A 6,931-nucleotide genomic window follows, 5' to 3' on the forward strand; every position below is an offset into this window, starting at 1 on the left:
AACTTCTGTGCTGTTTTTCTCATCACAGGCACTCATTGATAACTGGATGAATTTGAGATTGATCTGGGGTTTGACTCAAGAATCAAAATGGCTCCTAGTATGTAAATACTGTGCGGCACTAAACTGGTGGTCTGTGGGCGGAAGGGGAGGGTTTGTTTTGCAAACGACTAATGTGGGCCCCAATCCTGCAATCATAGCCATGCCAGGTGCACTCCTGCCAGCAGCCCTAATTGCAATGGAGCACAGAGGTCTGTCTGGGAGAAGTAATTTGCAGGATCAAGGCCCTAATAAACCAGTTACCTATCTTTACTAGATGGGTTACACTGGAATGAAAATGTCTTTTGTGACTATAATAAGCATAAATAAAACCTACACATTTTTATTTTGTAATGAGGCATTGTAGAAAATACATGTAAAGTCTACTTTTCCTGCTGGTGAACTAAAGATGGTGCTAAATAGCACCAAACATAATAAAAGGTGGAGCACAAAACTGATGTCAACTCCTTACCAACATATGCTGCTAACACCCAGTTACAGTCTTTGGTGCTTAATGTTATAAAACACAGGTTGTTTATATAGTGATAGAAAATACACCCGTGACTAATTTGAGGATTAAAAAACCAAGTTAATCTTAATTCTAAACTCACAGAAAGTGATAGTTTAGTCTAATGTTGGGATCTAATGAATGTTTCTCGCACTGGTACTATTGACTCACGTGACTCAGAGGGAGCTCACTTTTCTGTGTGTACTCTTCCTTTACTCCCCATGTTTATTCCTCCTTTTTCTGCTCTTCCTAGGGTTCTTCGTTTAACATATTAAATCATACACACTTTTCAGGCTGCAGCCATACCTGTTATATCCAGTAGAGAGCAATAGTGCATCTAATGAGAAGCTATGTTGCACCCAGAAACAAATTGTTGCCGGGGGGGGGCGAGGGGGTGGCAGGAGGACAGCCTGCAGCCAACACCCTCCAAGTAGTTACACACAGACTTGCAAATCTAACCTTCTATAACTTAGATGAGTTTGTATCTGTGAAGTTTGGTTTTGGGGCTTGTGACAGCAGTGGTTGTCAACTTTTTCCATATGGGTCCTTGCTCCCATTTAATGTTCCGCTCTTTTGATTTCCATTGCTCTTGCCCATCTCCCTTTTTTTTCTTCCCTACTTCATCTTTATTCCAGTCTCTCCCACATTTCTTTACCTTCCCGACTTTTTTTTAGATAGGGCTTAGGTACCCCCTCAGGCTGCAGCCACATATTATAGCCAATAGTGTTGTACTATTTATCCAGTGGTGTATATATACAACCTAATGAAGACAGATATGCAAACCTAGCCTTTTACTATAGTTATAGATACAGAAAATCAGTTATGCGGGGTTAACAGTAATGCCTAAACTTATACCATGAAAACTTGATCTTTTCAGAGAAACTGAGAGCCCACAGCTCTAAATGGAGTTTTGGGCGCCCCCGCTTATAAATATCAGGCCCTAAGTCATTTGCAGAGCAGAGAATTGAACGTTGCTCTTCCTATGCTCTCTACCCACTAGACTTGCTGCATCCATTATGGTATTTCTATGCCCTCTTCACCTGCAAAAATGATGCAGACAGGCACTGAGCCACCTTTGGCCTGATTTGCAGAGGGGTGAAGTACCTGCAGCTCCCAGTCACAACCGGATTTGCAGATGCTCAACTCTCCTGAAAACCAACCCCATGGTGTCAAATTGGATACCCAAAATCAGAGGCTGCATTTGGGCCTTTTTGTGTTTAAGTTTCACCATCTGTAAGATTGGGGTTAATAACACTTATCTACTTCCCAGGGGCTGCGTAGAGTCTGAACCATTAATGCTTGTAAAAGCCTTGTGAGATTCTCCGATTTAAGGTAGTATGAAACTGATTTCCTCTGAGGAAGGTCTGTGATCACTTTCATTTAGCCGAGCAGCCCTTCCCTGCCTGCCTTCTGTACCTGAGGTCCTGTCACAGGAAACGAGAATTGTCCTGTATTCAAAAAATAGACTTAAAAATTGGAGTATATGAGTCAATACTGGATTGTTAAGTGAAGAAATGGCCCAAAGTTATGACAACTCACTAGTGTAAGCAAACCACCATTCTGGCAAAGAAATCCCTCCTTGAAAATTTAGTATGTGTGTGGGTAGAGGTGCTTGTGTATGTACTCACACACAAAATCTCCTAGTATACAGTTACACCTTTAAATACTTTGAATTTAAGCACCAAAAGGGAAGACTTATTTCCTTACTAAAATGGCTTACTTCAAATAAAAATGAAATGTAATAGTTACAGGGATGTTCGGCAGAGACACCAGACAGTGTTATGCCTAAGGAAACAATGGCAATAATTATTAAAAAGTCATGGTTAATCATGTAGGAGCACAAACTAGCTTATGTTGAACCTTGTTAAGGGGTTTTAGAAAATGTAAGTGTACACTTGCTTTTTTAAAAATCTGCCATGGCTATGACAGGTCTAAAGAGCATCCTGCTTGAAAACATGCATGTTTCTTTAATTAAATAGTTCATAAGTCATTAATACTAAAATCATAAAACAGTTTTATGAGATATTTTCCCCCAACAATTGATGCTGCGTAGTCTGATTTGCCTTACAGTTTATATATATATATATATATATTTGCCATCTTCTAGTGATGAGGAATTGCTTCCAAATGCAGTCAACTTTTAACTCTAATCTAATGTCTTCTGGCTTCTCCTGTTCTGTGAGATACCCTTTGTGCCAATTCCAGCTGACAAACTCAGCGCTGAACAGCAGCTCAAAGCATTGGCTGATGGTGTAGGTGCTCTCTGAGATGCACAATGTCAAAGCTGAACTCAGTGCTAGGAAGAGGCAGGCACAATGAGGACAGAGGAGATGTTAGATTCTCTCACACATTTTTCTAAGCCAGGCCTAGAAATAGGGATCAGAGCATCATTTGTAGTATGCCAGTGAAAATATATAATAAAATGGATGTCCTGTTTTCCTCATCCTCATTATAAAATCCATTTAGCAGTAGGGTGACCATATTTCCCTATGCTGAATACGGGACACATTGTAAAATTACTCGTATTCAACAGCAATCAATCAGAACTAGGCAGTAGCCCCCCCCAACACGCTATAAAAACTCCAGAGCCCAGCAGGGAAAGGGAGGTCTCGGGGGAGGAGGGGCGGCCTTGGGCATAGGCGTAGTATGACTTCTATTTGGGGGGGCACGGGCCAGCAGGGCTCAGGCCAGCTCCACAGGACAGGTCCAGGGAGGGAGCGCCACCTTCACCCCTGACTCAACTCAGGAGGCCACCCAGCTTGTCTTGGTTGTGATGGAAGGGAGGACCAACCAAAAATTATAATGCAAAGGTGTGTGTGGGGGGGGGGGTTTCATCTCAAAAAGTTTGAAAATAGCTCAGGGTGCAGGGAATGGGGGCTGTGTGCAGTCAGGCAGTAGCTAGGGGCTGTGTGCGGGCAGGGGGTAACTAGGGGCTGTGTGCGGGCAGGGGGTAGCTCAGGGTGTAAGGAGCAGTCCCTGAGGGCTCTGCCAGCCCCACCCCTGCTGCTCTTACTGGCTGCATGAGAAAAGGGAGCTGGGAGCTGAGGAGCAGCCGGCAGGAGAGGAGGAAACACCATGGCTGCCTGCTCCATGGCACCAGCCAGAGGAGCAGTTGCCTTGCACTGCCCGGCTCCAGCTTCCTGCCTCCGAACTGGCCAGAGGGCAGAGAGAAGGAGGAGTGGGGAGTGTGGCGCTGCCCCCAGGATATCCCTTCATGCTCACTGCAGTTTTAGGTGGTGACGTTGCCAGTGCCCCCCAACTCTGCCCATGGGCTCAGGGGGCTTCTGCGCAATGGAGAGCATTGGGGATCCAAGATTCAGCCCCGCAGCAGGCGCTGGGAATCAGGGCTTCCATCCCCACCTCAGCTCTGGCTTCAGCCCTGTGGTGGGCACTGGGAACTGGGGCTTCAGCCCCCACCCGGCGAGTCCAGCTTCAGCTCTGGAGTGGGTGCCGGGAATCAGGGCTTCAGTCCCCGCCCAGCTCCAGCTTCCACCCCGCGGAGGGTGCTGGGGATCGGGGTTGCAGCCCCATGGGGTGGCGCTGGGGCTCTGGGTTTTAGCATCGGTGCCCAGTGACCCCCCTGAAAGTGCTTGCAGACCCCAGTTGAGAACCCCTGCTTCAGGTTTCACATGGAGAAGGGTGACACACACCCCTAGCCCCTCACACACGGGGCTGCCTCTCGTCCTTCCTGACATGTCATCTTCCTGCTTCTCCACCCAGCCTTAGGCCACCCCATGTACTCTCACTGACAAGCCATCACCTGTTCGCACTCACTCGCCAGCCACAAACAAGACACTGCTGGGGCTGCACTGACTGACCACTGACTGCCCAGCAGGGGGAGCAGAAAATATGGGACAATTTTCCTGTTTTTTAAAAAAAGGCAGGACACCTGCAATAGGGCTTAAATACGGGACTGTCCCATTAAAAACGGGACAGATGGTCACCCTATTTTGCAGGATAAAGTACTCTGTATTTGAGCCAGATGCTATTTATTTTTAAAGTCATTACACACAGAATAGTAAGTATTAGTTCTAGACCCCAGCACCAGGAAATTCATTAGTAATATGCATTGTTTATATTTCAGTAAGTCAATAGCATTTGTAATTATACCTATACTGATGTAATGGGGGCCAGATTTTCAGATGTGACTAGTGATTTTGGTTGGTTCCATTTTTGGGTACCTAACTTGAGATGCCTTGCAGGGATGATTGTAAAGCAGCCTAAAGGCCTCTCGAGAGACATCTGTTGTGCTGTCTTTATCCACCATAAAGAGGCAGAAAGGCTTCCAAATCCAATTCTGTCATTGTGCAGGTCACCTTTAACTTACCCTACAACAGGGATTCTCAAACTTCATTGCACTGCAAACCCATTCTGACAACAAAAATTATTACATGATCCCAGGAGGAGGGGACCGAAGCCTGAGCCCGCCCGGGGAGGCAAAGCCCAAGCCCCACTGTCCTGTGCAAGGGGTCTAAAACTGAAGCCCAAGAGCTTCAGCCCCAGGCAGAGTACCTGTAACCTGAGCCCCGCCACCCAGGGCTGAAGCCCTCGGGTTTCGACCCCAGGAAGTCTAAGCCAGCTCTGGGGTCCCCATTAAAATGGGGTCATGACCCACAGTTTGAGATCCGCTGCCCTACAACATGATGTCCTCTAACAGATTCATTCTCACTGAGCTGTGGGCAAACGACCACCTACCTGGTCTACAAACTATTGGGCAAGTTTTGGGTGTCTCTTTGGACTGAAGCATCTAGACCATGGTAGAAGCAAGTTCAGCTATTCAGTAGAGTTGTACTTTAAAGACTGCCTGTAAGCCGTGGGCGGACTCACAGGCCAGGACTGTCTAAATGAAACCAACACTGGAATTTACTTCCATGTCCACTTTCTTACAACAGGTTTATTAATAAACATGATGAAAGGTTGATATATTTGGTAATGGAGACCTTTCCCACTTTCTGCAGCTGGAATGGAGAAGAACAAACCTCCTTTCACCATCATGTAGGTCCCATTAGCCCTTTTCTAGCTGCTCTGGAAAGACCCAGGCCTGAGCTTCCCTGACCTCTGGAATATCTGTCTGCTGCCCCTGTTAAGAGGCATGTGGCCTTCTCTGGCTACCTGTAAGGCCGTGTGCTTGCTCATTCCTGAGCATGTGTCCTGTGACTACAGCTTCCAATTACAAGAGCTGTAACATGCACACTGGGATGCTCACATGTGCCCCAAGGCCCAGTGCCCTGTTACAAACCCAGTCAGATTAAATCTTTTTCTCCGTAGGGAGAGAGGACTTCCTCACTTAATTAACACTTCAAATAATTGAAATTGAATCCCCCTTATTACCAGATCCCAAGCTTTTCACTTGGACAAAACCTCCTTCCATTGATATGTATAGTAATTTTGTGGGAGTAAGCATTTGCAGGGTCAGCCTTCTGCAATGTTCCTGCCACTAAAGCTAAGATGCAAAGAGTAAGTCATTCAAAGAGACTAGTTTTCACTTGTTTAGAGGTTGTTTTACCTCCTGGTTTGTTCTGCTGTCATGTCTGGCTTGCAAACAGAATTCTAAGCAGTCTTTTTTTTTTTTTTTTTTTTAAAGCCTTTCATTAGAAATGCATTCCTGGGAATATCTTTTTCTGCACTTAACTTTTGTAAAAAAAAAAACAAACTTCATTTTCACAACCTACGTCTTTTGGGTCAAACTGATCTGATTGACAGATCACTATTAAGTGTGAGGTGTGAGGTGTTTTTTTTTTGTTTTTTTTTTGTAGGAGTGGTGGGTGAAATTCTGTGGCCTGCGTTGTGCAGGAGGTCAGACTAGATGATCATAATGGTCCCTTCTGACCTAAATATCTATGAATCTATGAATCTAATTGTTCAGCGAGAGAGTACATAACACTTCCCTCAGGTTTCTTTAAAGTGTTGTAAATTGGGTGACCAAAAATTTAAGCAATCAGAATCACTAGTCATGTCTGAAAATCTTGATCCAAGTCTCACTCTGTAGGATGTGAGACGATTGCCTCAGGGGTCAGGAAGGCATTCCTCTGTGCATGTTGGCATTTTGAGGGGTGACACACAGAATGCTAGACTAGATGGTAGAGAGAGATGGTGTCTACCTCTATATCTGTATAGTGCCCAGCACAATCCAGCCCCAATCTTGATTATAGTCTCAAGGTGTTCTTGTAATATAAATAGTAAATAATGGATATGAGACATTCTATACCTTGGGGGAGAGCCCTGTAGCCCCATATTCCTCATTTATATATAACTGTGATCTTGCATATAAAGCAGGCTGTGTGAGGTATCAGGAGAAAGGTTATGATCTGCTGAAAGTCATTTTTCTATATAAATATGTATATCATTAATGCATATGCAGTTATGAGAATGTGTGGTATGGTTTCA

This window comes from Chelonia mydas, chromosome 9 (genome assembly GCF_015237465.2).
Source record: "Chelonia mydas isolate rCheMyd1 chromosome 9, rCheMyd1.pri.v2, whole genome shotgun sequence".
Classification (NCBI taxonomy): Eukaryota; Metazoa; Chordata; order Testudines; family Cheloniidae; genus Chelonia; species Chelonia mydas.